General features: G+C 48.8%; 1 protein-coding gene across 2 annotated transcripts in view; it reads right to left on the bottom strand.

Moving 5' to 3' along the window:
- Nucleotides 1-9,346, bottom strand: part of RNASEL (ribonuclease L) — a 35,157-nt gene extending 25,811 nt beyond the window's left edge. Inside the window, exons 1-2 of one of the 2 annotated variants that reach the window (XM_075067885.1) lie at nt 9,107-9,340; nt 523-760 (exon numbers count right to left, since the gene is read on the bottom strand). The gene's annotated coding sequence lies outside the window, so the exon portion shown is untranslated. Of the gene's footprint in view, nt 1-522; nt 761-9,106 lie in introns of both variants that reach the window. The other variant, XM_075067884.1, reaches the window with a different exon arrangement.
- Between the last annotated feature and the right edge of the window lie 357 nt (nt 9,347-9,703).

The raw sequence follows: 9,703 nt of genomic DNA, 5'->3' as shown, positions 1-9,703 counted from the left end.
CAAATCTTGGGCTTTGGATGATTTTGTTAGTTGTTTAAAAAAACCCTCATCCACCTCTTCCACCTGGTTAGGTGGCCTGTAGGAGACTCCTAGCATGACATCACCCTTGTTTTTTTATCCCCTTTTAGCCTAACCCAGAGACTCTCAACACTTCCGTCTCCTAAGTCCATCTCCACCTCAGTCCTAGTGTGTACATTATTAATATAAGGCAACACCTCCTCCCTTTTCCCTCCGTCTATGCTTCCTCGCCAGGCTGTACCCATCCATACCAACATTCCAATTGTATTATCCCACCAAGTTTCGGTGATGCCAACAATGTCATAGTTGTACGTATTTACTTATTAGCACTTCCAGTTCTTCCTGCTTATTACCCATACTTCTCGCGTTTGTATATAGGCATCTAAGATACTGATTTGGTCTTGCCTCCCAGTTTTGTCCTGACCCTCCTTTCTCTCTGCCATTATAGCCCATGCCCCCTCCTATTTCCAACCCATCTCCCAGGTCTCCATGTTCTCCACTTACCTGTGGGCTTTGCTCACCTGTCCCCATCGAGCTTAGTTTAAAGCCCTCCTCACTAGGTTAGCCAGTCTGTGTCTAAACAGGGTCTTTCCCCTCCTCAAAAGGTGAACGCCATCTCTACCTAGCAGTCCTTCCTGGAATAGGATCCTGTGGTTGAGGAGGCCAAAGCCCTCCTGGTGACGCCATCTTTGCAGCCAGGCATTCACTTCCACTATGCACCTGTCTCTGCCCGGGCCCCTACCTTTGACAGGAAGGATTGAAGAGAATACCATCTGCACTCCAAACTCCTTCACCCTTACTCCAAGACCCCTGTAGTCAATCTTGATCCACTCGGTGTCACACCTCACAGTATCATTTGTGCCCAAAGGAAGGCATGGATTCTTTCCTCAAGACAAATAGCTTCAATGGGGCCTCTCCACAATAGTTACTGCAGCCTCAGGACTCTAGTAGTATCTGCTACTCTTTGCACCCTTTTCCCTGGTGGGGAATGGCCTGTGGATCTGCTCCTATCCCTCTGCAACCTGGGCCTCACAGGTGCTGGGCCTCACAGGTGCAAGAACTGAGGATCAGTTGCACCAAAGTAGGCATTGTGTCATCTATAAAAGTGGTGCTTGCTTAAAGAAATGTACTGAAATGTAAGTAGCCCCAAAAATTTATTTCCTAAAACTAGGTTTGACACTAGTCAAGAGAGGCCTAGTAAAAGTAAAGTAAAACAATTAAAAGGTATTTTTAAAATAAGTTAGGGCATAACCCTAGATCATGTTGTAAACATGTTTTGGTCCTAACTGGTTTTTACAAGTGTTTTAAAGAAAATGTTAATGTTTTGAAAAACACTATCTATACTGATAGTTATTAGCTTAGTCTTCATGCAGATGTTAATTAAGAAAATACTTAAATCTTAAATAGACAATAAAAAATAACAAAATCTTTCATTATGGTAATGGAAATATAAATATGGTAAAAGGTAATGTTAATTAATTAAGAGGTGTTATTATAATTGATTAGGAAAAAAGGAGCATGCTGATTTTAGATTGGCTCACCCATCCACTATCAAGGTACTGTTAGAAAAAAAATTATACCCATTCTTCCCATCCAGGGATTAATCACCCCTGCATAGATCATTTCATCTTAAAATATAAGTATGATATGCAGTAGATACCTATATTAATTATTTTACTATAAATGAAGTCTTTAATTTGATCTCTCATTGTGATATTTACTGTCCTCCACTAAATTAAATGATCTGTAATTGCCCTGTAGGCTTGAACCATGAAGAATTCAAGTTGGTTGTATTCCTTACCTTTAAAGTACTAATTGGTACTACATAAATCAAAGGTTACAACAGGGGGGTGAATTCTGAAATGTCTCCTTCCACCACCCAAGTGGAACTACACACAATTTTGCCATGTCTGCAGCCCTTCCCTAATCTAGAGCTGACACGACAGACAGCCACACTAGCTCCACATACATTCAGCAAAGGTTACCAACTGTCAGTAAATGTAAGGCCTATCAGTTATAACTGAACAGCGAAAATTGCCTGCCAGAGTCAAGACCGTCTAAAAAAACATGTATCCATAAGTATAAATGGCAAGATACTCTAGGACAGTGGTTCTCAACCAGAGGTACGTACATAGAGATTTTCTGGGAGGTACTCAACTCATTTAGATCAGCGTTTCTCATCCTGAGGGTTGCGACTCCCATGGGGGTCATGGGATGGGTTTAGAGGTGACGTTGGGGGTGTGCAAGCAGGGCAATTGCCTGGGGCTTAATGCCACAAGGGGCTCCGCAAAGCTAAATTACATGCTTCAGCCCCAGGCTGCGGGTCTCTGGCTTCAGACAAGGCTCACAAATGAACAACAGGCTCAAGTATCACACTGAATTGTAAGTACAATCGATTTATTTTATAATGATACGGTAAAAATGAGAACGCAGGCAATTTTTCAGTAAGAGTGTGCCGTGACACGCTACCCTAGCAGAGTCACATAAAACCTAGCTCCAAGTATCCTACCATAGCCATGTAACCGTAGCTCCAATTACCCTACCCATGGCCACCCAAACCCTAGGGTGGGGAGCCCTACCCATAGCAACCACAACCCTACCCACAGGAACCCTCACTCTAGGGACCCTATCCTTAGCAACCCAAACCCTAGCTCCAAGTACTCTAACCTGTAGCTCAGTGGGCTAGATTGCCTTTATTATATTCACTGCTTTGCATTATATTCTGCTTTGCCTGATATTCAGCAGTAATGCAAGAAACTTACAGCCCTGTATCCAGTAAGAGATTAGCTTCAGCAAGTTACCATAAGGCTTTAGGCCTATGAGCTTTGAACAGATAAACTTTGCACAGATGGAAATCTCTAGTATTGGGGAGCTGAAAATAGAGTGTTTATGGGGAATTTCTGACCACAGGAACAGGACCCAGGCACAAGAGTGTCATGGCAACAAATTGATATACTTATCAGGTACAGGAACTACATCTGTAGATACCTAACCACAAGAAGCCCATGGTAATGGATTGACTTATATGATAATAAGTTAAGATAATGGATATACGAACCTATAGGAGAAGGACACACCAAAATTAGTAAGGTGAGGATATACAAATAAAGGAAAAAGGAAATATCCCTACTGAATATGCATCAAATACAGCAGCGTCAGCATATCATATTATAAAAGTTGCATCCCAGCCTAGGGCAGTAGGAGAAGGAGATTAAGTCGGTGGAAGGTGCCAGAATGATGGCCACAGGTGATGAGGGAGAAAGTGATGGCGATGAGGAAGATGATGGTTAACATTTCAGATTGTTCCACAATGGATAGTGGGAGTATATGGATGTGCCGATGTACATTCTGTAGTATCCCTGTCTATCTTACTGAGTTGGGATGTTTGTGACTGTCCTAAATGTAAATACAGAAGAGTTCCTATAGTGTGAGTGTTCTAACTGTGCACATGGGGGTTCCCAACTATATAATAATTTGAATAATAGTTGGCCTGATCTTGGGACAAGATCTTGTCAATTCTCAAACTGATAACTGGGGATTCTTAAGTAATCAATGTAATTAATACATAAACTATAGTTCAGGCTACAACCCATAACAACCCACATGCTAGGGCGTGAACCCTACCATAGAAATCCTAACCCTAGCTCCAAGTACCCTACCCATAGCCACCCAAACCCTAGCTCTAAGTGCCCTCTCCCTAGAAATGTCAACTCTAGGCAGGGCGGCGCCAGAGTTTCTGGCGCCCTAGGCAGAATTCAGGGGGCAGCATTTTGTGCGCTCCCCACGGGGCGCGCAGGACCTTTGGGTTCCGCTCTTGTCACACCGCCGAAGAAGGACTCTCTGCCAAAATGTTGCAGGCGACAGCAGCAGTCATTGAGCTGCTCAATTGCCTGCCACTGTTTTCCATGGCATGTTGGCAGAAGGTCCTTCTTTGACGGCGCTACGGGAGCAGAACCGGAAGCTCCCATGTGCCCTGTGGGGAGAGCACAAAATGCCGCCGCCCCGAATCCTGGCGCCCTAGGCAACCGCCTAGGGTCGCCTAATGGAAGCACCGGCCCTGACTCTAGGGGAGAGAGCCTGACCCATAGGAACCCTAACCTAGGGCGGGGACCCCTACCCATAACCACCCAAACCCTAGCTCTAAGTACCATACCTCATGAATCCTAAACCCTGGGCTGGGAGCTCCACCATAGGATCTGTAACCTTAGCTGCAAGTACCATACCCGTACAAACCCTAACTCTAGCCCAGGGCATCCTAGTCTCAGAGACCCTAACCCTGGCCCGGGGAACATTCCCCTTCCAAACCCTAACCCCGGTCCAGGGAGCCCAACCCTCTGGAAGTCTAACCGTGGCATGTGGAGCTATAACCTTTGGAACCTTAACTCTAGCCTGGGGAGCACTGCCCTTTGAAACCATACACTTAGCCCCTGGAGTGTTATGTTTTGGAACTAAAACCCTAGGCCCAAGAGCCCCACCATCTGGAACCCTGTCCCTATCCCTAATAATCCTATCGTATGGTACCCTAACCATAACCCTACAAGCCATACCTTGGGAACCCTAACCCTAGACCGAGAAGTCCTACCATCTAGTGTAGATATGCCCACTAGTGGCAGCAGAGTTGCCAACATTTGAAAAAGTTTTCAATGAACATTTGCTAACTAAGCTGAGGTCTAGCTGATGAGACCCCAGGATCTGGAGGGTTGTGTGCATATTCTGCTGAGTGTGAGGTGATTTTTTCCTTTTGAGAAAGAGGCAAAGAAAAATGCCTGAAATTCGGCAAAATGGGGCTCAAACCCTATAGTGCGTGGGCCCAGCATCTGCATTGACTGGAAAAATTGTCACCTGACTATGTCAAATTGTCCCTCTCCCCAACCCGACAGTTCTCTCTTCCTCCTACTCTCCCACCCCAGCACTGTGTTCCTATTCATCTCCATTTACTGCTTCTTCTCATGCTGGAGGAGTATCCTACTGTGTAAGCACGAGGTCAAACACCTTGTTTAGGGTCTCCCCCAGGCAGGGCCTGGACTGGCCTCTATTTTGCCTACATTGAGTGTAGATGTGCTCAGCAGGAGCTTGGGAGGTGATGCTTGTACTTAGAGAGGTCTAAATGGCCTCACCGGGTACAGGCATCACCTCCCCTCTCCCTAAGCTCCTGCTGAGCACAGCTGAGAGGCATCCAGGTCTTCAGGACCATGTGGTGTTTCTCAGAGCTCATCACACCTCATCAGCTGCTAGAAGGATTCTTCATCAATGCACTTGCCCTACACCCTGTGGCCATCTCTGGGAATTGCAGAAGCTCAAAGGCTTGGACCACTGGCAGAGACTGAAGTTACATGGGGCTTATTTGCAAATAGGAGCAACAAAAATGATTAAAGGTCTAGAAAACATGACCTATGAAGGAAGACTGAAAAAAAATGGGTTTGTTTAGTCTGAAAAAGAGAAGACTGAGAGGGGACATGATAACGGTTTCCAAGTACATAAAAGGTTGTTACACGGAGGAGGGAGGTAAATTGTTCTTATTAACCTCTGAAGATACAGCAAGAAGCAATGGGCTTAAATTGCAGCAAGGGCAGTTAAGGTTGGACATTAAGAAAAACTTCCTGTCAGGGAAGTTAAGCATTGGAATAAACTGTCTAGGGGAGTTGTGGAATCTCTTTTATTGGAGGTAAGAGCAGGTTAGACAAACACCTGTCAGGGATGGTCTAGAATACTCAGTCTTGCTTTGAGTGCAGGGGATTGGACTAGATGACCTCTTGGGGTCCTTTCCAGTCCTATGACTCTATGAAATAGAGGAGCAGCAGGGGCATAGCCACCTTTTTTTATTAGGGGGAAGGAGCTAGAGTTAAAAAAACAACAGCTGTTTAACATTGCTTTAATCAGTAGTTTTGTGGCATAGCTAAATTTGTCCATTTTTAATAGAGACAGATGAGCTTCTGTTCCAAACCTTGTGTTTCCTTTATTTATTACTGCAATCCAGAGTCCCTACAAGCTCCCAGTTCCTACGCCCCTGGGCAGTGACTGTAACCTGGAGGTAGAAGGTCTAAAGCAGAGTGCAAACTCAGAGATGAATGACGGAGCAACCAGCATGATAGACGATATCCTAAAACAGAGAGGCAGCTGCTACCACAGTATCTAAAATAAGAGGCAGTGTGAGAACTCCTTCAACCATCAGCAACAATAGAGCACTCTTCAATAAAAAGTGGTGAGGAAAAAAAAAACTGCCCCAAATCCTGGGAGAAAGAGGAGAGAAAGTGCAGACCACATTATGCTACAGAGAACTCTGTCAACTCCTCAGGGATGGACAGTAATGACTAATGGATATAGGGTGGGGGTGGGCAAACTTTTTGGCCTGAGGGTCACATTGAGGTTGCAAAACTGTGTGGAGGGCCAGGTAGGGAAGGCTGTGCCCCCCAAAAAGCCTGGCCCCCACCCCCTATCCAACCCCTCCCACCCTTACCCTCTGACTGCCCTCCTCAGAACCCCTGACCCATACAACCCCCCTGCTCCTTGTCCCCTAACTGCCCCTGCCCAGGACCCCCTACCCCTAACTGCCCCCCGGGACCCCCACCCCCTATCAGCCCCCCTTCTCCCTGTCCTCTGACTCCCAGACCCCTATCCTCACCCCTGCCCCCTGACAGGCCCCCAGGACTCCCATGCTTACCCCCACATTCCCTGTTCCCTGACTGCCCCCCAAACCTTTACCCCATCCAACCATGCCCTGCTCTTTATCTCCCAGACCCCCTGCTCCTTATCCAACCCCCCCAGCTCCCTTACCATGCCACTCAGAACAGCATGTCTGGCTGCCATGCCGCCCAGCCAGAGTCAGACACACTGCCTGCCTGCTCAGCAGGAGAGCCCAACCCACTGTCCGGAGTGCTGCCCGCATGGCAGCATGGCGTGCAGGGGAGGGGGACAGCAGGGGCAGGGCTGGGGGCTAGCCTCCTGGCCAGGAGCTCAAGGGCCAGCAGGATGTCTTGCAACTGAATGTGGCCCACAGGCCATAGTTTGTCCATCTCTGATACAAAGGATCAATCTCAAACACATCAGGAGCAGCCCTATCCCAGCAGATGACTCCAGCTCTGACCCTGAGTGCTGGCTCCTTTTAAGTCTTTGGCAACACTTATGCTGATAAAGCTTTATTGAGTGGAATGGTGTCAGTCTTGCCTATCCACTTTCAGATGTCACTGGCCTTCCGTGGGAAAGGGACAGGGAAAGCAGCTGCAGGACGATGTGCGGGGGGGGGGGAGTGCGGAATACTGTCACTGTTGCCACAACTAACTGCCTTGGAAAGAGGAATCACAATCTTCCGGATGTAATCATTCCTCTGCTTATGCTCCTCTTGCACTCTGCCTTTGGAATACAGCGGACTAAAATTGAACCCAAGCCTCACCACCGTAGCCACAGTTGCAAACTTTCACATGGTAAATAACACCCGAATTCCACAAGCAGCCAAAATCAAGCTATCCCATTTCAAACAAGGCCAAACAAGCCAGTCCCTCTATGTGACTTACAGGGGTGTCAGGTTTGTAAAATTTTGGTGGTGCCCCAGAACGGGTCCAAGCCATGCCCTCTCCAGCACACACACACACCTCCCAAGGGTCTGGAAGGAAGTTTGGGTGCGGGAGGGCAGAGGGATGGGGCTCTGCGAGGGCATTGGGTGTGGGCTCTAGGCTGGGGCAGGGGTGCAGGGATGGGCTCTGGAAGGGCGTCTGGTGCAGGCTCTGGCTGGGCAGGGTTTGGAGTGCAGGAGCAGGGGTGGGGAAAGGCTCTGGAGGGCATTTGGGTGTGGATGCAAGGTCTAGGCTGGCAAAGGCAGTGGGTGCAGGGGCCAGGCTCGGAGGGAGTTTGGTGCAGGTCTGGGCTGGGGAAGAGAGTTGGGGTGCAGGAGGGCTCAGGGCAAAGGCAGAGGATTTGGGTACAGGGGGTGAGGGCTCTGGGGCAAGGCAAGGGCCAGGATGAGGAGCTGGATGCAGACAGGCTGCCCAGGGCTAGGGCTAGGAGGACTCCCCTCAACTCTGCCCCCACAGGTGGCAGCGCCGGCAGCAGCGAGCTCCAGGAAGAACCCCACCTCTTCCTCCCTCCCGCCCGGGAAGCACACACACCCTGCACCACTTTCACTGCACATGCTCCTATGGCCACTCTCAGGTCCAGGAAGCCCCTTGCCTCTCTTATAGTGGGTGCCGGGCGGGGGATGCTGCCATCACATGTGGCCTCCTCCCTGTGTGTGCCCTCACCGTAGCCTCATGGGGGGGGAATGGGGCTCCCTTGCCCAGCATGGGGCAGGAGCCAGTGATCGGGGCACGGGTCAGACACTCACCAAAGCCCAGCAGCTGCTCAGGTTAGTGAGGTCCAGATGTCTCTTGGCCAGAGGCTCGGGGGAGGGGAGGGGAGGGGAGGGCTGCCAATCATGTGTGCGCCTCCTTCCCTTCCTCCCATGCAGCAGCAGCCAGCTGCCTCGGCCTGATCCTGTTCTGGTGCTGTAGGCTAGCCTTACGCAGCAGCCGGCAGTGCAGGCAAGGGACAGCAGGGCGGAGCAGCAAGGCAGCCACCAATTTTATCAGAGAGGGACACTCTGGGGCCCAGGGATCATGCATGGGGGGCAGCAGACAGGTGGGGGATGCTCCAGGCAGGACTGGGAAAGAGACCTGGCTCAAAACATTTGTGGAGCCAGGCCCCCGGCCCTGAATATTCCTGGAGCCCAGGCACCATGGGTCACCCCGGGTGACTAGATCCTCCTGGCGTGCAGTCTGGGACAAACCTGACTCTCTACCACCGGTGCTCCGGCTTGCTGGGAGCCAATTTAAAAAGAAAAAATAACGCAACAAGCCAAACAAGCAACTTAGAAGCCAATTAAGCCAAAACCAAGCCCAATTTCTGCGCTTTTTCACAAGCTTGGCATGTCTGCCCGTAGCGTGTCTTTCCTTCAGTAAGGCACCACAGACACATTAGAAGATACAAAAATCATAGCAAATAGTAAATATTTCCTCATTAAAAAGACTGGAATAACTCAGCCGACAGCCTTCCCACTGAGGATCCAAACAGCCCTCCCTGTCTTCCTCAGCCCACTGTGTATACACCAGTCACTCACCTCCCTTCTTCCTCAGACGCCTGCAGTCCCACCTAGGAGCGTTTGCCTGCTTGTTTGTTCAGTGTTCTGGCAGCAGAGCTCAGCAAAGAGGCGGGAGAACAGAGGGTTGGACTGCAAGGGACAAAGAAGAAAAAAGCAGAGGGAGGCGGAGAGAAAAATCAGTACAAACAGAGTAATGGAGGAGAAATGCATTGAGGGCCCAGCTACGTATTTTAGTTTCGTTTCTCCTGCAGCGTCTTAGGAAGGAAGTCAAAGACTTCCTTATGGTCTTTTCCTTTACAACACACATCATAGATGATTCTAACGGATATATTTGCAGTGTAAAACTTTCATCAGGGTTCCTAGCTGTTGGTACACATGTAGCCTATCCTCAGTACGACAGACAGCAACAATTGCCTGCCAAAGACAAATCCATCCAAAAACACTACGTATCTAGTTGCAGGGTTCTTTAGGAAATGCCTCCCTCTTATCCAGGTCACAACCTATGTATTTTCAGAGGTGAATTTAATACAATATAGTTTTCAGATATAAGTTGTCAGCTCCCAAAGCTAGAATGCTTAGTCACTACTCTGCTCACTGACTCATGCAAAACAGACT

Source organism: Chelonoidis abingdonii, chromosome 7, assembly GCF_003597395.2.
Source record: "Chelonoidis abingdonii isolate Lonesome George chromosome 7, CheloAbing_2.0, whole genome shotgun sequence".
In the NCBI taxonomy this organism is placed as follows: domain Eukaryota; kingdom Metazoa; phylum Chordata; order Testudines; family Testudinidae; genus Chelonoidis; species Chelonoidis abingdonii.
Note: the sequence above shows the minus strand (reverse complement) of the source record. Positions and strands in the feature narration are given on the sequence as shown.